Source organism: Schistocerca serialis, chromosome 2, assembly GCF_023864345.2.
Source record: "Schistocerca serialis cubense isolate TAMUIC-IGC-003099 chromosome 2, iqSchSeri2.2, whole genome shotgun sequence".
NCBI lineage: Eukaryota > Metazoa > Arthropoda > Insecta > Orthoptera > Acrididae > Schistocerca > Schistocerca serialis.
Window position 1 is genome coordinate 794,147,374 of NC_064639.1, and position 25,068 is coordinate 794,172,441.

The window sequence follows — 25,068 nt, forward strand, 5'->3', positions numbered from 1 at the left end:
TGCTGCCGCCAACTTATATTTCGCGGAAAGACCACAAAGATAAGGTAAGAGAGATTAGGGCTTGTACAGAGGCATATAGGCAGTCATTTTTCCCTCGTTCTGTTTGGAGGTGGAACAGGGAGAGAAGACGCTAGTTGTGGTACGAGGTACGCTCCGCCACGCACCGTGTGGTGGATTGCGGAGTATGTATGTAGATGTAGATGTAGCTTTAGGATGGTGAGAAAACTATCCCTGTCTTATTGATCGGAGCGAGGCTGATGATCCATATTTGGACCGATTTTCAGTAGTGCAGCAGAGCAGAGAATTAATGCAGGTCCTACGATAGAACCGTACGGGTATGTCTGCAGAGCAGAGCTTCGCGAAGTTTGTCTCGCGTGCACCGCACACGACCAGCAGCGCAACCTTCAGCCACGCTTGCCAAGTGCGACTTCACGCGATTCTGCGGAAGTGTCGAGGACCGAGGAAAGCCATGTTTTACTGTCTGAAGCTCTTTGCTCTCTGCTAGTTCGTCTTCTGTTGTTGTCAAGCGTTCTCGCAATGAACTTACATAGATTACTGTGACCGACTGTTCTATCAGAAGCGTTGGCAGCGTGGGAGATACACGCTTGATTTCTCTGGCAGTAAGGTCAACACAAGTACCTTTCTTGTAGCAAAAGCATTCCTCGTTCTCTTCAGATTGCAATCTTTGTAACTATTTAATGTTAATTTATTCTTCGTAACGTCCTCAATTTCGCCTTTGAGACTTGACAGCAGTTCTCTACACCAAGTTGTTCTACCTCTGTACTTTAGTGTCATGATTTTCCGGAATGTAATTACTAGTTACAGCCCTAATCTGTAACGAAACAGATAAAAAAAAAGTTACACACCTTTCAACCCTTCGAATTTGTTTAAATTATAACCGTCCTCAAATCGACAGATATTAAGAAAGAGGCGCTAATAGTTACACCTTCCCACTGAAAATAATTATCACTTCTGCTACAAACTACAAACGTTTGCATTGTTCCTAGCAAACCATTATAACGAACTTTACTTTAGGGACAATTGCAGTAGATCTTGAAATTATTGAAAAAGTGTCATCAAAAACAAAACCTACAAAATTATACACTCGTAGAACAGCTGCACATTATTCTACTTTTATTAGGTTAATTAAAAGAGTTCAGAGTTATTGTGTTTCCCTAACGCAAAATACTGGGAAGAACTAAAGCTGGTATAACAGTTTAGTATTAATGCTTCTCCATTCGTGTTTGTCATTATCTAGCTACGTGGCGCAGACCTGAGCGATCGTGTACAAAATGAAGGAAGCCCTTCTGCTCCCAGGCATACCTTCCTCAATATTTTCATCATTTGCTTATTGCATTTCTTCCTGCACTCCACTTTCTATTTCCACTACACCTTCCACCTTTTCTCAGATGAACACAGACTGTTTCGCACAAATTTAGTGCTTCAACGAGGCAGTACTACCCACGTGTCTTCTGCTATTCTAGCTAATTGTGCCATAAAAATTATCAAATTACAAAAACAGAGAAGTCGTAACTTTGCGTTTTATTGCTGATTATAAAGGGCAATGTTGAAAAGCTGTATGCTCTTCGTGTGCTACATTCCTCATATCTTTTCGTAGGCTATTTCTGCTATGAAGAACAGTTCATCAGCGTTAAGTAAAAATGTCTCTCGCACTAACTGAACAACTATGAACAACAGTTAATAACGAACGCTAAACTGTTTGAAATGATGTCACGCACCAGATGCAAACATATATGATTTTTCGGTACTGATATGAAAAATCTCTCCATCTATAATTCCGACTCAACGAACACGTTGTACTGTTGAAATGAAATAAGTTTAGGAGTCTAGATTAATGTGAAACTCTCAACTTGAAACGAAGCAGTTGGATAAACTTCTTTCTCGTCCATCAATTGATCTTTCCTGGACGGCCAAGCTGCAGTTCATCTTAGGTTATCCATATCTCACGCCTGAAATACTGTAAACATATAATCGCCTCTGAGTCAAAGGTCAGCAGCTGCACAGATTTGCTGTATCGTATTTTGCTACCGCTCAAGCGATGAATCAGCTTTTCCGCTTATTGCTTTCATCCTTTTCGCGAACTGATTGCAACTAATCTGCGACATGTTCTTCCTGCAGAACACGTTTGCATCATGCAACAAGCGTCGTACATCGAAAACTTTCATTTAAAATTTTAGGTCCCACCGAGATTTGAACTCGGATCGCTGGATTCAAAGTCCAGAGTGCTAACCATTACACCATAGGACCCTGTCTTTAAGACGGACTGGGAATGAGTACTTGTAATGGTTTAACCGGTAAGAGGTGCTGGGTTGAGTCACGCTCGCTGGTCGCGTGTCTTGTTACCACCGCTACCGCTCCATTCATCCGACAGTGCGATCGCACATGTAGTTTATTTTTGGATGAGATGTGAGCTTACTCAAGCTAGAGATACATATACCACTTTGTTCTAGACTTAAATTTCTGTTCTAAACAGTATAAGACGGCGGTTTTTGATATATTAATTTCTTTTGGTTGTAAGTACGCAATCGCCCTATGAATCACTAAGGCATAACAAAAACGTTGCAATAAAACGTAACACAACTTTTCAAGTATTTTGTACGGCAATCAGGATCTGTTGTGTGGTACAGAAAACGGTGGGAGTGGAAAGTGGCTAGAGGTTGTTGTGTTGTTGTTGTGGTCTTCAGTCCTGAGACTGGTTTGATGCAGCTCTCCATGCTACTCTATCCTGTGCAAGCTTTTTCATCTCCCAGTACCTACTGCAACCTACATCCTTCTGAATCTGCTTAGTGTATTCATCTCTTGGTCTCCCTCTACGATTTTTACCCTCCACGCTGCCCTCCAATACTAAATTGGTGATCCCTTGATGCCTCAGAACATGTCCTACCAACCGATCCCTTCTTCTGGTCAAGTTCCGCCACAAACTCCTCTTCTCCCCAATCCTATTCAATACTTCCTCATTAGTTATGTGATCTACCCATCTAATCTTCAGCATTCTTCTGTAGCACCACATTTCGAAAGCTTCTATTCTCTTCTTGTCCAAACTATTTATCGTCCATGTTTCACTTCCATACATGGCTACACTCCATACAAATACTTTCAGAAATGACTTCCTGACACTTAAATCAATACTGGATGTTAACAAATTTCTCTTCTTCAGAAACGCTTTCCTTGCCATTGCCAGCCTACATTTTATATCCTCTCTACTTCGACCATCATCAGTTATTTTGTTCCCCAAATAGCAAAACTCCTTTACTACTTTAAGTGCCTCATTTCCTAATCTAATTCCCTCAGCATCACCCGACTTAATTAGACTACATTCCATTATCCTTGTTTTGCTTTTGTTGATGTTCATCTTATATCCTCCTTTCAAGACACTGTCCATTCCATTCAACTGCTCTTCCAAGTCCTTTGCTGTCTCTGACAGAATCACAATGTCATCGGCGAACCTCAAAGTTTTTATTTCTTCTCCATGAATTTTAATACCTACTCCGAATTTTTCTTTTGTTTCCTTTACTGCTTGCTCAATATACAGATTGAACAACATCGGGGAGAGGCTACAACCCTGTCTTACTCCCTTCCCAACCACTGCTTCCCTTTCATGTCCCTCGACTCTTATAACTGCCATCTGGTTTCTGTACAAATTGTAAATAGCCTTTCGCTCCCTGTATTTTACCCCTGCCACCTTTAGAATTTGAAAGAGAGTATTCCAGTCAACATTGTCAAAAGCTTTCTCTAAGTCTACAAATGCTAGAAACGTAGGTTTGCCTTTCCTTAATCTTTCTTCTAAGATAAGTCGTATGGTCAGTATTGCCTCACGTGTTCCAGTGTTTCTACGGAATCCAAACTGATCTTCCCCGAGGTTGGCTTCTACTAGTTTTTCCATTCGTCTGTAAAGAATTCGTGTTAGTATTTTGCAGCTGTGACTTATTAAGCTGATAGTTCGGTAATTTTCACATCTGTCAACACTTGCTTTCTTTGGGATTGGAATTATTATATTCTTCTTGAAGTCTGAGGGTATTTCGCCTGTCTCATACATCTTCCTCACCAGATGGTAGAGTTTTGTCAGGACTGGCTCTCCCACGGCCGTCAGTAGTTCCAATGGAATATTGTCTACTCCGGGGGCTTTGTTTCGACTCAGGTCTTTCAGTGCTCTGTCAAACTCTTCACGCAGTATCATATCTCCCATTTCATCTTCATCTACATCCTCTTCCATTTCCATAATATTTTCCTCAAGTACATCGCCCTTGTATAGACCCTCTATATACTCCTTCCACCTTTCTGCTTTCCCTTCTTTGCTTAGAACTGGGTTTCCATCTGAGCTCTTGATATTCATACAAGTCGTTCTCTTATCTCCAAAGGTCTCTCTAATTTTCCTGTAGGCGGTATCTATCTTACCCCTAGTGAGATAGGCCTCTACATCCTTACATTTGTCCTCTAGCCATCCCTGCTTAGCCATTTTGCACTTCCTGTCGATCTCATTTTTGAGACGTTTGTATTCCTTTTTGCCTGCTTCATTTACTGCATTTTTATATTTTCTCCTTTCATCAATTAAATTCAATATTTCTTCTGTTACCCAAGGATTTCTACTAGCCCTCGTCTTTTTACCTACTTGATCCTCTGCTGCCTTCACTACTTCATCCCTCAAAGCTACCCATTCTTCTTCTACTGTATTTCTTTCCCCCATTCCTGTCAATTGCTCCCTTATGCTCTCCCTGAATCTCTGTACAACCTCCGGTTCTTTTAGTTTATCCAGGTCCCATCTCCTTAAATTCCCACCTTTTTGCAGTTTCTTCAGTTTTAATCTACAGGTCATAACCAATAGATTGTGGTCAGAGTCCACATCTGCCCCTGGAAATGTCTTACAATTTAAAACCTGGTTCCTAAATCTCTGTCTTACCATTATATAATCTATCTGATACCTTTTAGTATCTCCAGGGTTCTTCCATGTATACAACCTTCTTTCATGATTCTTAAACCAAGTGTTAGTTATGATTATGTTGTGCTCTGTGCAAAATTCTACCAGGCGGCTTCCTCTTTCATTTCTGTCCCCCAATCCATATTCACCTACTATGTTTCCTTCTCTCCCTTTTCCTACACTCGAATTCCAATCACCCATGACTATTAAATTTTCGTCTCCCTTCACAATCTGAATAATTTCTTTTATTTCATCATACATTTCTTCAATTTCTTCGTCATCTGCAGAGCTAGTTGGCATATAAACTTGTACTACTGTAGTAGGTGTGGGCTTCGTATCTATCTTGGCCACAATAATGCGTTCACTATGCTGTTTGTAGTAGCTTACCCGCATTCCTATTTTCCTATTCATTATTAAACCTACTCCTGCATTACCCCTATTTGATTTTGTGTTTATAACCCTGTAGTCACCTGACCAGAAGTCTTGTTCCTCCTGCCACCGAACTTCACTAATTCCCACTATATCTAACTTCAACCTATCCATTTCCCTTTTTAAATTTTCTAACCTACCTGTCCGGTTAAGGGATCTGACATTCCACGCTCCGACCCGTAGAACGCCAGTTTTCTTTCTCCTGATAACGACATTCTCTTGAGTAGTCCCCGCCCGGAGATCCGAATGGGGGACTATTTTACCTCCGGAATATTTTACCCAAGAGGACGCCATCATCATGTAATCATACAGTAAAGCTGCATGCCCTCGGGAAAAATTACGGCTGTAGTTTCCCCTTGCTTACGTGGGCGTAAATTCTTAACATTTATTATGTTGGTGCATAAGTTCGTAGCGTTTTTGTTTTGCGTGTTGCTGTGGGGTTTATTTGTCATTGTTATTTTTTATTCGTAGATCACTGTTGCTATTTCAGTTCACATATTGTCATTTTGACATTTAAAGAGGTTTGGACCCTAGAAAATGGAGTGCCAAGTGGAAGAATCGGAACATTTCCGACATACTCTTCTCTTTGAGCTCAATAGAGGGGTGGCAGCAGCGGAGACCTCCAGAACCATTTCCTCAGTGTATGAGGATAATGCGATTGGACAGAGCTCGGCAAGAAAATAGTTTCTTCGTTTTAAGAAAGATCGCTTTGACATTGGTGGCTCTACACGTTCAGGAAGACCTTCGGGGTTTTGATGAAGATTGTTTAAACGCATTAATTCACAACGATCCACGTCAGTGTAATTGAGAACTGTCAGATGTGATGAATTGTGATCATTCCACAACCGTGTGACATTTGCGTGCATTGAGGAAGGTTCAAAATTGGGTGTCGTGTGCTCTAAGTCGAAAGCACAAAACTTGAAGGGTGGCCACATATGCATCTCTTCTTGATCGTTATCAACTGGCTCGTGAACGATATTGACCATGCCTGTCCTGAATATTTCCTGGTGACGAGAATTGATGTCTTCATGATAACGTAAGGAAAAGAAAGGAATGGTTGAGCCCAAACAAAGCAGCAAAACCCCATACAAAGACCCACGCGCATTCACAAAAGATAATTTTATGCATCTGGTGGAACAGCGACAATGTGATGTACTACGAATTGCTTCCCCGATGTAGGTCGATCACTGCTGACATTTGTTGTAAAGAACTGAGGCATCTGTGCAGACGCAGTCCAAGAGCAACGACCAGGCAGACTCCGTGCAGTGGTGCTGTTCAACGATGAAGCCCGCCCACATTCTGTTAGACTGACAAAGAACACTATACAGAAGTTGCGCCATCAGATTTTCACTTTTTCGGGTCTATCGAACAACGTTGAAAGAACATTAAGTGATAATCAAAAGGCGATCTGAATATGGTTCGATGCGATCTTCACCATAAAACCATGTGATTTCTACAGTCGTGGACTCGAAAAGTTACCTCAGCGTTGGCAGACTGTTGTAACAGTGAAGGAGTGTGTTTTATTGCTGACTAAAGTACCTGTTATGTGTATGTGTTGTGTTTATTAAACTTTTGTAAAAACGCTACGATATTATGCACCAACCTAATTAATACAGGGCTATTCAAAAGAATCGAGACACTTTCAATTGGTTGTAAAAAACTCTTTGTATTGAGTTACGTTATTATTTAATTATAATTACGTATAGAAACAGCAATTCAAGAATTTTATCATTTTGTGTTCGCAAATGTTCAATGCGTGAACCCTTAGTCACACGGCACACGTCCAGTCTATAGTCCAGTTCGGCTCACATTCGCCCTTATACTTCCCCCTAAGTCAGCGATGTTTTGGGGATGTGAGGGTGTGTTTTTCGAACAGATTCTTTCATGTAAGCCCACATGTAAAAATCACACGATGGTCATGTTCGGTGAACCTGGCGATCATGCCAGAAACTGCAGATTTCCAGCTGATGTACATCAGATTGATCGATGTGGTCGCACAGTATCCGAGAACTCATGAACATCATTGTGGAAGTGTGGTGGAGAACCGTCGTGACGTCAAATAAAATTATCACTACCGTCTTGCAATTCCTGCATGAGCTACACTTGAAACATGTCCAGGCAATAGTGTGCATCGATCGTCGCCCCTGCAAAGGAGAAGGGACCAAACACTTTATGCCTTAACCAAGCACGAAACACGTTAACCTTTGGGGATCCACCGTGACATTCGACAGCAGTGTGGGGAATCTCTGCTCAATATATTCATACCTTGTGCTGGTTTACTGCGCCGTTCAGCTGAAAGATAGTAGCCTCATAGCTGAAAATCAGCATGCGGGTGAAATCGTCGTCTTCCATTAAGTGCCTCATATCAGTGCAAAACTGTTTCCGCAAATAGGGTTTCAGTTGGCTCTACTGAATGCATATCCCCTTGTATTCTTGTGTTAGCAGCACGGACTTTCTGGCACACTACACAAGATGCTAGACGCTTGGCAACACGGTGGTACATGTTGTCTAATACAACATTCTCTTTTAATTTTGCAATGCACTTCTTTGCACCATAGTGCCCATACCTCAGGTGTACATAGTCGATTAGTAAATCTACATGTTGTGAAGGAAAGCACAGCTTCCATTCAGAAACACCTACCTTTTTCCTCCTAAACAGAATACCTTTATGCAGACAATAGTAGTGCGAAACCTTAGGATAGTTCGCATTTCCTAAATAGTTCTTCACTAATTTCAGCTGGTCATCTGCATTCTGCTCACGTCTCAAGTTCTTAATCACTCTCTTTAATGCACTTTCTTCCTTTACTTCGCGCAACGCAAACATTCGTACTTCACTTAGTCTGTTGCTATAATTCCCGCGTCATCTCAGAGCTCCGCACTTCTAGATAACCCATCAGCTACCAGATTGTCTTTCCCTTGAATATATCTAACCTCAAGGTCAAACTGCTGGAGATACAATAACCATCTTACCAAACGAGCATTCCTCAACTTATAGGTCTTTAAAAAGGCCAAACCCTTATGGGCACTGTAAACAATTATCTTGTGACCTAATAGATACTGCTCAAACTTCTGTACCCCACATACAATTGCCAATGCTTCCAGTTCTGAGATGCCATAATTTCTCTCTGCTGCCTGTAACGATCGACTTGCGAAAGCTATAGTCTTGTGCACTTCTTGTTCGTTCTCTATTTCTACTTGGAATACCTCCACAGCTATACCATAGCCACTAGCATCAACAGACATACAGAATGGTTTTTCAAAATCAGGATGATGTAAAATAGGACTAGTAATTAAAGATTGTTTAAGCACCTCGAACGCCTGTTGACATTCTGCTGTCCAAACCCAAGGGGTAGTCTTTTTCAGCAGGAGGTGAAGACAGGGCGCATTAAAAGCCTGATCACTAGCAAAACGCCTATAGAAGCCGAAAAGACCGAACATCGATCTCAACTGCTTCTTGTTTCTGGGAGCCTCAAATTTTTCAATGACTGCTGGCTTGCCTGGGTCAGGCAGAATACCTGTTCCACTTATCATATATCCCAAGAAACCTATTTCCTCTTTAACGCACTCTGTCTTTTCAATCTTTGGTTTCATGCCACCTCTCTCAATAGCCTCTAACACTTCCTCTAATAAAGCTATGTGTTCTTCCCAGGTAGGAGTTGCTATTAACAGATCATCTACGTAGACTGTTATTTTATTACTTAAGGCTGGTCCTAAAACATGGCACATCACACGTACGAAGGCACAAACAGAGATATTAAGTCCGAAAGATACCACACGATATTGGTAACAAACTCCTTCGTACAAGAAAGCTGTGTACTTCCTTGAACTTTCCGCCAGTGGCAAATTCCAATATCCACACGTGATGTCCATAGAAGTTAAGAATTTTACTCCCCGAAACTTTTGCAATAACTCGTCCATGTTCTGCGGTCTATCACTTTCCCTAACCACTATTTCATTCCATCAACGAGCGTCCAAGACCAATCTGACACTCCCGTCTCTTTTTGGTAAACAACAAGAGGATTATTGTACTCACTGACCGCTTTTTCAATCACACCCCACTCTAGCATTCTTTGTATCTCCTTTCGAACCGCCTCCTTCCTAGCTACATGTATTTGGTATGGCTTCCTGAAAAACACTTGGCCAGGATTCACCTTTAATTGACATTCATAACCTTTGACCACGCCAGGTCGATTTGAAAATACCTTATGATGCCTTTTTAAAACCTGTCTCAGTTCTTCCATCTGATTGGCTGAAATTTTATCGATTTCCTGCAATTTAGCCTCTATTTTGTCCAAAATAATTGCTTCTTCTTCTTCTGTGTTTAGCTTACTTTTACTAAGATTGACACCTTCGTCCCAATATCTCCTATTTTTCAGAACTCGTATAGGCAGCTCCCAAGTTTCATCATTAGTTACTACATGTTTATCAATAAAAGGCACCGTAATTACTCCGGTCATCGGCAAGACCATTTTTAACTGGCTTATTTCAAAGTCAACAACACTCTGATATTTCGACAAGAAATCTATGCCAATTAAAACCTCAATACTGAGATTATTTACAATTAAGCATGGATGATCAATTAAATTACCATTAATGTTAAAGGGCAGCAAAGCTTCTTGCTTTACCGTTTTTGACACCTTACCAGTAGCACCAATTATTCTTAGTCCTGATACCTCATTACTGTAAGCTTGTCTTTACCAGGTAATGCATCAAAGAAGGATTGAGATATCGCACTCACCTCACTTCCACTGTCTAAGAGACAACGTACATTGATACTCAACAGATTCGCTACTATTATAGGGTGGCTTATTCTAAGTTGTACAGGTGGTTCCTCAAATTCATCCAATAGTTCCTTTTGGATTTGTCTCCAACTAAAGTGATCGACATCTGTCTTCATTACATTTAGGTCAAAGTGTGTAGGGGTTTCCTGAATTACATTTTCTGCTGCCTTTTCCAGTCGGTCTATTAATTTCAAATCGAAACACTGCACGACTTCATTACATTTACTCGTAGTTTGCTGAATATGACCCAAATTATTGTAGTCTGAGCGATTCTGCACCTCCAGACCGGGCATAGCACTAGTTACAGCTAAACAACTTTCACTATTATCGTCGGGTTCCTTCTCAAGTGACAACTGGTCGCAGTTACTGGGTTCATCGACCCCCAACAGGCTACCCTCTACATTCTCACTTAACTCCTGTCCTAAATCTATTAGTACAGTATCAACATCCTGCACAGGCACTTTAGATAAGAGCACATCATCCTCATCGTAAATATAAGCATGAATTTCTTCTGCTTCTTCACCTGACAATTCAGTATGTTGTAGCTCTTCCCTACCGTTACACTGCTGCGCCTTCTCTTTCTCTTCCCACTTAGAAAGCGTCTCTAACACGGTATCTATCAAATACTGTGAGTGATCTAATATTTCTGCTGTATCCTTAGATGCTACCGACCCTTCATCCACATGTTCAGTCTGAGTATTCTGATCTGTCTTACCAATTACTGGCTTAGGAAAAATAACCGCCTGGTGAGCGCCAGTGTCCTCATAGACGGGAACTAGTTTTCCTGCCTCGGCCTACTACTGCTTCCTTTATTTCCATTATAGTTAACTGGCACAGCATTGCTTTCCACACTGTTGTTTACCTGCATAATTTTGTTCTGAACAAAATTACTATCATTTGGATGCCATTGTTGGTTCTGATAATTATTTCTCCAATTCCTACCTCTCTTAGGATGGCGAACACCTACTGTTCTGATGTTTACATTGCCATTCTTGGCTCTGAGCACTATGGGACTTAACTACTGTGGTCATCAGTCCCCTAGAACTTAGAACTACTTAAACCTAACTAACCTAAGGACATCACACACATCGATGCCCGAGGCAGGATTCGAACCTGCGACCGTAGCGGTCACGCGGTTCCAGACTGTAGCGCCTATAACCGCACGGCCACTCCGGCCGGCATTGCCATTCTGCTCGTTCTTAAAATTACTACTAGTGTTATTAGCATTTCTGTTATTACGTGCTTGCTCCTCATTGGCAGCAACACGTTCTACACGTTCCAAATACTCAATGAAACGATCCAGATTGTCTCTATGGGCAGATATAATTCTAGTTTGCCAACACCATGGCAGTTTGGCTTCAAGACCTAGTATTATCATTTCAGGTTTTAACTTTTCGGCCAAATGTGACAAACGTGAGATCCATGATCTAGCAAATTCTTTGATAGATTCCTAGACTACATTGAAGCGTTTTCCACTCCAAAATTCGCTCAACACTTCATTTTGCTTATTACTAGACCAATACTCGTTAATGGAAGCTGTTTTAAATTCCGCTAATGTTTTACACTTCACATAACATCAGCTGACCAACGCATGGCGTCACCTGCTAAATGGCTTCTAATAAATGAGATTTTCTCTTGTTCAGACCAAGTTGGTGGAATCACATCTTCAAAATCGTTCCAGAAATCTAGCGGGTGGATATTTTTATCTTGATCGAACCGCAAGAACTGCCGACACCCTATAAAAGCGGCGTTTGCGGCTACAACTTGTTGCATACTACCATTACCAGAAGTTACTGAAGCTACTTTACTCTCAATGTTAGCAATGTTAGTACTAATATTTTCTACTCTTATTTCAACATTATCTACTCTTTGCACAATATGAGTAGTATCCGTTTTGATTGCATCTACTTCTGTTTGACATATGTTTACCTTTATATTAACATCTTTAAACCTATTTGAGCACAGTTCAGATTCCACCTCGATCTTTTCTGTTAACTTGTGCTCCAACTTCGCATCTTCCATTTGGAAGTCTTTGCGAACCTCAGAAACTTCGGATTTTACTGTTTTATACATTTCAGAAAATTGTTGAGCAACCTTTTTCTTAATATCCTCATGCTTGTAATCAATTTTATAATTCAAACTGTCCAGATCCTCTTTCAACTTATTGCAACCAGCCTTGAAGGTATCGTCCATTACCTCCAATCGTTTATTAAAATTAGTTTGGCTGGCCACAATCTCATACTTTAATTCAGCATTATTGGATTCTAATTTATTGTCCATTGCCTCAAACCGTTTATTAAAATTGGTTTGACTGGCCACAATCCTGTTATTTACCTCAATTATATCAGATTTTAATTCAGCATTCATTCTGGCATTACTGGCTGACATTTTTGCATTACTGGCTGACAATTTTCATTACTGGCAGCTATTGCTTGTAATATAACATTTAAATCAATAGCCCCAGTATCTGGGTTGCTCACTAGCTGGCTTTTTATCACACTCAGGTGACGAAAAACTAGCTCCAACACCAGAATCATCAAAACTAAATGAAACTTCTGATTGATTAGTCATATCTAACTTCTCTTTCTTAAACTCTACCATCTCTGATGACTGTTTCGTTTTTAATTCATCAGATAAACTATCATCCAATAAATTAACAATTTCTGCTTTCTGCTTTACTACAGGGGTCTCTATTATTGAATCATTGCCCCTTCTCACACTACTGTCTGGAGACAATACTTCATATTTCACTTTAATATTACTATTTTCATGCATATTTACACTTGAATCGCTGTCTGAATTTACAGTTCCCTCAACAGACATAGGTTCTGATTTAAGTTTAACCTCGGTTTCTTCAGGCTGTTCCATCGCCGACAGTCTTTTAGTGCAGGTTAGTAAAATTTTTAACAGCTTTACACTTAACTTAGTTCCTTCTGCACGACGTATGGCGTTGCCGGCGCGGCGTACCAGGATTACTGATGCGACGCGGCGCGTTGAACTGCAGACGGCACTTCGACGGCTGCTGTGTGTTTGCGAGGCCCGCAACTGCAGGCGCTGCTCCGGTTGCTCCGGCGGACGACTGCGGTGAGGCGAAACTGGCTTCTCGCGATGCCAGCAGTGCAGCTAGACTCAGCGCCAGCTCCGTCAATCCAGATGCGTTGTTAATCCAATTGCGTCGTCCACATGCACACGTAACACTATCACTGTTCTGTCACTCAGTTGCGTGTCGCATTTCACTCCCGAATTCGAATATTTAAAAATCACTTTTACTTTTATTCAGTTTAGTTCCCAGCCGATGCACCATATGTGGGGCGGCTGGTTGAAATTAATACTTGTTAATAATATTTGGTTTGTAATGTAGAAAAGATGCAATTCCCTGCCGTTTAACCATACGTGGGGCGGCAGGTGGAATTAATTGTTATATAAATGTTCCTATTATTTATGCTGTCTTTTGCCATTCTCAACACTGGCTCTCTAACTACAATATTGGCAACCAGAAAGTGATTAGCAAAACGTGAAGCCTGTAATTAGAATTCCTAGTGCCCACTTCATCTGAGAAATACACTTATAGCTACAGCTTATAGCTCTGAGGAATTAGGAGATTGTCTGGGATTCATAATCAAAAACAATCCTGTAAAAACGTTCGCTATATTCTGGAAGTCACAGATCAAAAAAAGGAATCCACACAATCTAACTACCATAGCAGTTCAGAATCTAGTGCGCTGATGCAACTATAACTGTCCAAATTAAATGTTTAAGCGAATGCTCGCCATAATTTGATGATAATGTTCGTCAAACGCCACGCTAAATAATGGTAGAATGTTTGTCCCGCGGCGGCACGAGAAAATACGACATACGCAAACTGAAGATAGGTCATTAAAGTCATCCCAGAATTAACACTTCACTCGAAAATGATTTCATGGTTATGTGTATCCCGAGTAACTTAGTACGGCATCCGTGGCTGTTTATAGCAATGATACCGACGCGACGCGACTCCCGACACATGTGGTGTGCTGTTCAGCGTCTGGAGAGAACTGGGGCCTTTCTCTCTCGCGCAGTGTTCTTGTATATAAAGCCGCGGTGCGGACGGTAAGGGAACGCCTGATCAAATCGGCTCTCCCAACTAGCCGCTGGGCTAGTATAGCACCACTTTAAGTTATTGAATAAATCATCGCTTCCTTTGCTGATGGCCGATGAAGCTCTCAATTTAAATGTGCATTCAGCACACAGGTAAGTAATCATAATAAACGTCTGACGTGGCTAAGTCAATTATTTTGGGTGAGAGAATTAATTTAATCACATTACACACAGTAGACGAGCTCTGAACATGCCCTTTGGAGATACGCTATCGCTATAGTTATATAGTTATTGAGTTGAAACTTCTCACATCTTTATGATTATAGCGGATCTCCATTCTACTAAAATTTAAACATCCTAGCCTTATTTATTAGCCTACTTAATCTATCTTGCTTCCTTAATTTTTAAGACAAAACCCAGAAAATCATGAATTTCAACTAAAATCTTAATTTGTGAGATCCAGAAGACTGTTTCTACTAAATTATTATGAAAAAGGAATCTAAATATAAATTTTTAAGTCTCTAGCTCTTTTCTGCTGCGCCAACGATTTTTACAGAAAAACGTCCAAATTTCGAAAATGGTTGAAGTTATTGAACTGATATTCAACACATCCCCCCCATGAACCATGGACCTTGCCGTTGGTGGGGAGGCTTGCGTGCCTCAGCGATACAGATAGCCGCCTACCGTAGGTGCAACCACAACGGAGGGGTATCTGTTGAGAGGCCAGACAAACGTGGGTTCCTGAAGAGGGGCAGCAGCCTTTTCAGTAGTTACAAGGGCAACAGTCTGGATGATTGACTGATTGGCCTTGTAACAATAACCAAAACGGCCTTGCTGTGCTGATACTGCGAACGGCTGAAAGCAAGGGGAAACTACAGCCATAATTTTTCCCGAGGGCATGCAGCTTTACAGTATGATTAAATGATGATGGCGTCCTCTTGGGTAAAATATTCCGGAGGTAAAATAGTCCCCCATTCGGATCTCCGGGCGGGGACTACTGAAGAGGATGTCGTTATCAGGAGAAAGAAAACTGGCGTTCTACGGATCGGAGCGTGGAATGTCAGATCCCTTAATCGGGCAGGTAGGTTAGAAAATTAAAAAAGGGAAATGGATAGGTTGAAGTTAGATATAGTGGGAATTAGTGAAGTTCGGTGGCAGGAGGAACAAGACTTCTGTTCAGGTGACTCCAGGGCTATAAACACAAAATCAAATAGAGGTAATGCAGGAGTAGGTTTAATAATGAATAGGAAAATAGGAATGAGGGTAAGCTACTACAAACAGCATAGTGAACGCATTATTGTGGCCAAGATAGATACGAAGCCCACACCTACTACAGTAGTACAAGTTTATATGCCAACTAGCTCTGCAGATGATGAAGAAATTGAAGAAATGTATGATGAAACAAAAGACATTATTCAGATTGTGAAGGGAGACGAAAATTTAATAGTCATGGGTGATTGGAATTCGAGTGTAGGAAAAGGGAGAGAAGGAAACATAGTAGGTGAATATAGATTGGGGCTAAGAAATGAAAGAGGAAGCCGCCTGGTAGAATTTTGCACAGAGCACAACATAATCATAGCTAACACTTAATTTAAGAATCATGAAAGAAGGTTGTATACATGGAAGAACCCTGGAGATACTAAAAGGTATCAGATAGATTATATAATGGTAAGACAGAGAGTTAGGAACCAGGTTTTAAATTGTAAGACATTTCCAGGGGCAGATGTGGACTCTGACCACAATCTATTGGTTATGACCTGTAGATTAAAACTGAAGAAACTGCAAAAAGGTGGGAATTTAAGGAGATGGGATATGGATAAACTGAAAGAACCAGTGGTTGTACAGAGTTTCAGGGAGAGCATAAGGGAACAATTGACAGGAATGGGGGAAAGAAATACAGTAGAAGAAGAATGGGTAGCTTTGAGGGATGAAGTAGCGAAGGCAGCAGAGGATCAAGTAGGAAAAAAGACGAGGGCTAGTAGAAATCCTTGGGTAACAGAAGAAATATTGAATTTAATTGATGAAAGGAGAAAATATAAAAATGCAGTAAATGAAGCAGGCAAAAAGGAATACAAACGTCTCAAAAATGAGATCGACAAGAAGTGCAAAATGGCTAAGCAGGGATGGCTAGAGGACAAATGTAAGGATGTAGAGGCCTATCTCACTAGGGGTGAGATAGATACTGCCTACAGGAAAATTAAAGAGACCTTTGGAGATAAGAGAACCACTTGTATGAATATCAAGAGCTCAGATGGAAACCCAGTTCTAACAAAGAAGGGAAAGCAGAAAGGTGGAAGGAGTATATAGAGGGTCTATACAAGGGCGATGTACTTCAGGACAATATTATGGAAATGGAAGAGGATGTAGATGAAGATGAAATGGGAGATACCATACTGCGTGAAGAGTTTGACAGAGCACTGAAAGACCTGAGTCGAAACAAGGCCCCCGGAGTAGACAACATTCCATTGGAACTACTGACGGCCCTGGGAGAGCCAGTCCTCACAAAACTCTACCATCTGGTGAGCAAGATGTATGAAACGGGCGAAATACCCTCACACTTCAAGAAGAATATAATAATTCCAATCCCAAAGAAAGCAAGTGTTGACAGATGTGAAAATTACCGAACTTTCAGTTTAATAAGTCACAGCTGTAAAATACTAACACGAATTCTTTAGAGACGAATGGAAAAACTAGTAGAAGCCGACCTCGGGGAAGATCAGTTTGGATTCCGTAGAAACACTGGAACACGTGAGGCAATACTGACCTTACGACTTATCTTAGAAGAAAGATTAAGGAAAGGCAAACCTACGTTTCTAGCATTTGTAGACTTAGAGAAAGCTTTTGACAACGTTGACTGGAATACTCTCTTTCAAATTCTAAAGGTGGCAGGGGTAAAATACAGGGAGCGAAACGCTATTTACAATTTGTACAGAAACCAGATGGCAGTTATAAGAGTGGAGGTACATGAAAGGGAAGCAGTGGTTGGGAAGGGAGTAAGACAGGGTTGTAGCCTCTCTCCGATGTTGTTCAATCTATATATTGAGCAAGCAGTAAAGGAAAGAAAAGAAAAATTCGGAGTAGGTATTAAAATTCATGGAGAAGAAATAAAAACATTGAGGTTCGCCGATGACATTGTAATTCTGTCAGAGACAGCAAAGGACTTGGAAGAGCAGTTGAATGGAATGGACAGTGTCTTGAAAGGAGGATATAAGATGAACATCAACAAAAGCAAAACAAGGATAATAGAATGTAGTCTAATTAAGTCGAGTGATGCTGAGGGAATTAGATTAGGAAATGAGACACTTAAAGTAGTCAAGGAGTTTTGCTATTTGGGGAGCAAAATAACTGATGATGGTCGAAGTAGAGAGGATATAAAATGTAGACTGGCAATGGCAAGGAAAGCGTTTCTGAAGAAGAGAAATTTGTTAACATCGAGTATAGATTTAAGTGTCAGGAAGTCATTTCTGAAAGTATTTGTATGGAGTGTAGCCATGTATGGAAGTGAGACATGGACGATGAATAGTTTGGACAAGAAGAGAATAGAAGCTTTCGAAATGTGGTGCTACAGAAGAATGCTGAAGATTAGATGGGTAGATCACGTAACTAATGAGGAAGTATTGAATAGGATTGGGAAGAAGAGAAGTTTGTGGCACAACTTGACAAGAAGAAGGGATCGGTTGGTAGGACATGTTCTAAGGCATCAAGGGATCACCAATTTAGTATTGGAGGGCAGCGTGGAGGGTAAAAATCGTAGAGGGAGACCAAGAGATGAATACACTAAGCAGATTCAGAAGGATGTAGTTGCAGTAGGTACTGGGAGATGAAAAAGCTTGCACAGGATAGAGTAGCATGGAGAGCTGCATCAAACCAGTCTCAAGACTGAAGACCACAACAACAACAACAACATTCAACACATATTGATTTAGTATTATTCCTGATATGCTAGAAACGTTTCAGGTTATTTACTTGATTTTTAAAGTATTGCGCAAATATTTATGACGTCAGAGCTAGTTACAGCGGACTAGGCTGGCACACAATGGAAAGACTGATGAGAATTTTATACGGCGTGAGTAGGCTGCTTCCCTACAAATTGTTTCATCTTAACGTGCAAACGAACAGTGTCGATGAAGTAGGCGACAGAGCTGGTAGACCACAGTCCTTCAATAAGCACACGCTGAATTTCTGCAGTTATTGAGTTGTGACCTGACGAAACTAGTATCGTCTGACCACAACTGTGGGTTCTTGTAGGGCTATAGGAGATTGTTCATTTTTAATTACAACAGATGAATTATTAATTCACTTTATTACATAAATGAATAATAGATTTACTTACCTTTGACACACTTCTTGGCCACAGGAGTACTGGATAATTTGCAACTGTGCTGGACTAGCAAAGCATCACTTGATGCACTAATCAACAACTGTTCTCTTGAGGTACAATGTTCAGTTTTACGAAATACATTTCGTAATTGTAACATGTAAACTTTCTCGGGCGGAAATGTCACAATTAATAAAACATTTCGGGCTACTACGCCCCAGTCGAGTGGATTTCAACTTAGAAACCAAAGTTTCGTCCCCATCTTCTGAGGAAATTTTCAACGGGGATCGTAGCTTATTTGAATATGCGATTCACACCCTGGCTAGTTAATGACTACATCAAAATTCCGCTTCCGCGTGCTTCTGTTCAGTGACGTGACGTCACATGTTTTGAACGCGCGAGAATATAAAAATTAGAGGACATGCTTTAGAAACTTCGAAGAAGAAACCGAATCTTTGTTTCCGGTACATGGATGATACGTTTGTTTTGTGGCGGCTTGGCAGGGAGAAACTGGGTCGTCTTGACAAGCATCTCAATGGGATCAGTCCGATGATTCAGTTTACCATGGAGGAGCAGGCAGGCGGAAGATTGAATTTTCTTGCTGTGCTGGTTTTCAAGAAAGAAGATGGTAGCTTTGGCCAAATGATTTACCGAAAACACACACACACAGATCGTTACCTACACCGGGATTTGAACCATCTCCCACAACAAAAGCGAGGCATCATAGAAACGTGGGCGGATAGAGCAAAGGAAAAACTTCAAACCAGAGCTGCATGACGCGGAATTAAAACATCTCACCGACGCATTCCTCAAAAATGGTAATTCTTTCGTTGAGGTGAAAAGACGTTTAGACCATCGCGTAGGTACCACTGCGATGCCCAAGCACCTATGATATCAAAAGTTTCCCTGTCTTTCATTAAGGACGTTACTGACTGCATAGGAAAAATCTTCAAAAAAGTGGAACCGTGCGGTAACCTCCAAACCCACTCGGAAGATAGAACATCATCTATAATCGGCCAAGGATGTTGGTCAACCGCTGGAAAAATCAATAAATTATAGGATCCCGTATAGTTGAGTGGAGGTGTACGTGGGTACTATCAAAAGAATGGCCAAAAAAGGACTAGAAAAGGACAAGGACGACTGAGAAGAGAAAAGACTGACAGATCAGCTGTTGCGGATCATGTTTTGCAGCCAGGCGACCACCACATTTATTTTGGTGGGACATGCCATGAAAGGTGTTACAGAGAGGTCATAGATATTGTAAAATACCACAGCGTAATAGCCTGGAACATTTTTTTAATTGCGAAGTACTTTTCTTCAGAAACTTTAACTGGCTCTCTCCTACTCGAAAATGTTGACTGCTGTAGCTGACATCTCGAACTTTGGCAGAGCTGTTGCTAGCTCAACACTATATTGACTTCATTGTGAGGGCGAAGGCGTAGTCTTCAGGAGCACATCCCACATGTTGGTGTGGAATGCAGCAAGCCGTCGCTAGAGTCTAAGATGTCTGTTCGCGTTGCCGCCTGTGGTGTGGTAGCGTGATACCATCTATTATTATTCCGCATACAAGAATTTGGTGGACATTATGCGTTCACTGCCTCTACCCCTGTCATTTACAGTGGACTCACACCTTGGCACAAGAGATGAAACCAGACGAATGGAATTTTCTAGTTGGCTTATTGTAAATCGCTGAGAAACCTCATTAACACCCCTTGCCAGTGAAACCAGTTCCACTGATTGCAGTATTAGTACCACTCATAACTCACATCGATGAGCTGATGAAAACCTTTGTGCCTTTGTGGAGTCACGTTTTCGAGAACGCTTCTCTATGTTTATCTGGTGTGGTGTGGTAAATAATGAGTTGTGTGCAGACTGTTGTCTTACCATAACTCCTTACAGGAACCCGTTATCTAGAATTTCTTGAAAACGAGATTTCAGCATTGTATATTGGAAGAAGTTCTGTCGGCTACAAGGATGGGTACGTTTTTGCATTATTCTAGCTGTCAGATGAGACATACCCCCAAGGTGGATAGGCAAAAATGCTCAGTTTTATTGACCACCAACGTCCCCGTTTGGTTTACATTCTAACAGCTGTATCTCTGTAACCAATAAAAACTGCACACACCTTGTACAGAATGTTTTATTGGAATGAGTCTATACTACCACCTCGTAAAATATTTACTTTCACTCGTGTAGTAACCTGCATAGCAGATGAAAATTTAAAAAATCAAACGTTGTTATTCCTGCAAGTTGTTGAAATGTATCACTTTCCTCAAAGTTTCCTTGCTCTCTTTCAATTCAAACACCGAATGTTACTCTAAGGAATACGGACGTATTCCAGTATTCGTGCTGAGAAATTCAGTTGAAAAGTATAAGTTTGTTGTTGAATGTGGTATTCAGTTTGAAGACTGATCTGATGGTGCTCTCCATGTTAGTCTATCCTGTAAATGCCCCTTCATCTCTGCATAACTGCTGCAACCAACATCCGTTGGCACTTGCTTATTGTACTCCGGCTATGGTCTGACTCAACAGTTATTATACACTTCCTTCCATAACGAAACTGACGAGTCCCTAATGATTCAGGACATGCCCTATCAACTGATCCCTTCTTTTAGTCAAGTTGTTCCGTAACTTTCTTTATTCGATGATTCGGTTCAGTACTTCTTCACTAGTTATTCGATCGACCCATCTACTCTTGGGTAACACTTTTCAGAAACTTCTACACTCTTCTTGTCTGAACTGTTTATCGTCCGCATTTAACTTCCGTACATTCCAGAACAATACTTTCAGAAAAACTTACTAACATTGCAATTTATATTTCATGTTGAAAGAGTTCTGTTTTTCAGAAACTCTTTTCTTGCTCTTGTCAATTTGCATTTTATTTCCTCTCTGCCTCAGCCATCGTCATCTACTTTGCTACCTAAATATCGAAACTCGTCTAGTACTTTAAGTATCTCATTTCCTAACCCGATTTCCTCAGCATCACCACATATAATTCCGCAACATTGCTCTATCCTTGAGTTACTTTTGTTGATATTTGCCTTACAAACTCTTTTAAAAACGTTATCCATTCCGATCACTTGCTCTTCCGAGTCGTATGTTGTTTCTGAAACAATTGCAATGTCAGTTGTCGGACTGCAGAATATTTATTTCTTCTCACTGAACTTTAGTTACCATTGCAAATATCTCCCCCTTTTTTTCTTTTTCTTCAACTTACAGATTCAATAAGTTAACAGATAAGTTACAACACTATCTCACTCGGCCCTCAACTAATGCTTCCCTTTCATGTCTTCGATTCTTATAATTGCAGCATGGTTCATGTACAAGTTGTGGATAACTTTTCACTTCCTGTGCATTATCCCCACGACCTTCAGAATTACAAGGAATGTATTCCATTCAACAGTGTCGGCAGTTTTTTCTAAATCTACAAATGATAAAAGCCTAGGTTTTCCATTCGTCATGCTATCTCATAATAAATCTGAGTACAAGTTAAATGAATAATACATAATATTTCGCCGGCCGCGGTGGCGAGCGGTTCTAGGTGCTCAGTCCGGAACCGCGCGACTGCTACGGTCGCAGGTTCGAATCCTGCCTCGGGCATGGATGTGTGTGATGTCCTTAGGTTAGTTAGGTTTGAGTAGTTCTAAGTTCTAGGGGACTGATGACCACAGATGATAAGCCCCATAGTGCTCAGAGCCATTTTTGAACATAATATTTTGTCCGCAGTAGAATCATTATCACCGCTAAACCCGTTTAGAACGCACACACTTACAAGCTGTGTCTACCTAGTGATACAAACAACAAAAGAGACAATACAGAAAAATTCATTCTGTCAGTCATTCACATATATGTAAGTTTGTACTGCCTCCATGAAACCGTAAAGTAAGAAACATTCAACGATTCCAAAGCTAATGCAGTTCGAGTGGACTTCGTGACGTATAATTTGCGAGTTCTTTGAGTGCCTCTGCAAGACACACTAGAAAGAAATAGTGTTGTACTTTTTTCCTTTTATTCATGATTGATAATATCTGCTATAGTTGTAATAGTCTTTTATTTCCAATAAAGGCAAGCATAGCCAGGTTTCAGGACAACAGTCCCATCTTCTGGTGCATCTGGAAGATTATAAGTAAAACGTGACACCTATACAACTTGTCAAACTCTAATAAACCCATCAGAACTTGTATAAATATTCTAAAGAGGATACCACTTATATGTTTAGAATGTCCACACGAGTGAACAGGGGTTGGAATAGTGATTCTCTGGTAACTGGCACGTAAGCATATTTTGTACTCGTTTGTAGTATTCTCTTTAGAATATTACCACGAGTTTTGTTGCGTTTTTTAGTGTTTTACAATAGATATAGTCGTCACACTTTAGTCGTAATTTTTTCAGATGCGCCTGTAGATTGAAATTTCGTCCTGAAACCTCCTGGCCGTTTCCTTTTATTAAAAATAAAAATTTGTTACAATTGTGGTGGATGTTGATAATCATGGATGATACACACAGGAGTTATGGATGTCCTCTCAAGAGAAACATGTGTTTTTCTTGGTTATGGTAACCTAAATTTACTGAAATTATCAAGGTGCATAGAGCCTCAGGTTTGTATATTTTTAAGTTTAATTGGAAGTTCAGCTGCTGTGAAGCTCGAACTTACCTTACTGAATTTTAGCTCATGTTACTAAAAGGGTATTCATAATTCCCTCGCATTTTCAAGTGATTTTATTCATTCAGTTGTAACTAATTCGCGAATGACAAGTTTTAGATAGCAATATTCTATACTTAAAATGTTAGGTCCCACCGAGATTTGAACTCGGATCGCTGGATTCAAAGTCCAGAGTGCTAACCATTACACCATGGGACCCTGACAGAATCTACTGAAAAGTATCAAGTATCTCAAGCACCGTTATGACGCTGGAGTCACAGACATTGCATGAGTCACGCACGCTACTCGCTTACGGTCCTCACAGCACCGTGCATCAGAAGCGATCTCCCTGAAGGTGACCAAATATCTCACTCAGATCTTACGAGATTCTTATTAATTAGGAGAGATCTTACGCTTTCTTTCGAACTACTAGTTATCTAAATTTAATAAATTCTGCGATACATTCCGAGGTGGATTACCTTCTGAGTGTCTGAGCGTTCATACGGGTTATACCTTAACACCGAAATAATAGGAATGAGCTGTTCTCAGAAAACGTAGTCTTTATATCACTTCCTCAGTACGTACCTCTCTGACGCCACCCTAGACCAGTGTGCTGTCGTTACAACCCAATACCTGCAGAAGTAGGGAGTCAGATTTTAAAACGCTCTTGCCATACATCAGTGCCTGAGGGCAGTTACTCTACGCCGTGACAAAATAGGAGAAATGTAGATATATCGTAATAAACAGTAATTAAATGTTCGACCTGTTCCTCACACTATGTGTTTCTAAAGGTACCTTCCTTCTTCAGGTGTGTTTAGGTGTAATATTTAGAACATTCCCATGAATATCATGATTATGTTGGCGATACTCAAGGCAATCATCTATACACTTCACTTACACCTACGCACATCTGGATATGGATCATACCATCGAAAATAAAGGCAAGAGAAGGTTGTAGAACCTTACTTTTCACAATATGTATAATCGACCTAGTGAATAACGCTGAAAGTTTCACGTGGCTTTTCGTGGATTATGTGTTGCATAAGGAGGAGTTTCAACGCTAGAAAATTCTAGCGAAATGCAGGTACACCTGCAGAGAATCGAATCTCGGTGCAGGGGTTAGTAGTTGTCTCTCTACGTAAACAAATATAATGTACTGCAAATACGTATGCAGAAAGACACATTATTCGATGACTAAGCGATTGTAGGATAATCACTAGGAGTATGTGTAAGGAACGGTATAAGGTAGAATGACGACAAAAAAACTAATCACAGGCAAGACTGATGTCAGACTGAAAGTCATTGTAAGAGTCCTCCGGAAATTTAGTCCACCCACGAAGGAGGTATCTTACAAAACCTTCGTTGAACAAATACTTGAATACTGTTCGCCAGTCTGGGATCCGTATCAGGTAGGATTGATAGAGGAAATAGAGAGTACACAAAGAAGAGCTGCGCTTTTCCTTACAGGTACCTTCAGTAAGTGTAATAGCGTCACTGAGATGCTCAGCCAACTCCAGTGGCAGATGCTGCTAGAGATGCGTTCTGCATCACGTTATAGTCTACTGTTAAAGTTGTCTGTGACATACCGTAAGGTAGCTTGCGGAGTATAGATGTATAAATCGATGTAAGTGTGTTTGTAGAGTGAGAACGGAGTCCGGGCCAAAGTTCGAACGTCTTACTGCTTACCCGGGTTGCCACCTCATTACCATTCGATCTACAGAGATCGACAGCTGTATGGCATAAGTTAGCTTAAAGTCACATGGAGGACGTTAAAGACAAATTAAAAGCTTAGCTGGACAAGAATATGAGAGGGAATCGGTCCTGAAAGTATCATCACAGCATTTGTCTAATGTTATGTAATGGAAACCACGGAAACGTAAATTTG

General features: G+C 40.7%; 2 non-coding genes across 2 annotated transcripts; both read right to left on the reverse strand.

The window, feature by feature from the left end:
- Positions 1–2,196: 2,196 nt before the first annotated feature.
- Positions 2,197–2,268, reverse strand: Trnaq-uug (transfer RNA glutamine (anticodon UUG)). The gene has a single exon. It is a non-coding gene; the product is annotated as a tRNA-Gln (tRNA).
- A 21,062-nt stretch (positions 2,269–23,330) lies between these two features.
- Trnaq-uug (transfer RNA glutamine (anticodon UUG)) lies at positions 23,331–23,402 on the reverse strand. Its single transcript has one exon. It is a non-coding gene; the product is annotated as a tRNA-Gln (tRNA).
- Positions 23,403–25,068: the final 1,666 nt, after the last annotated feature.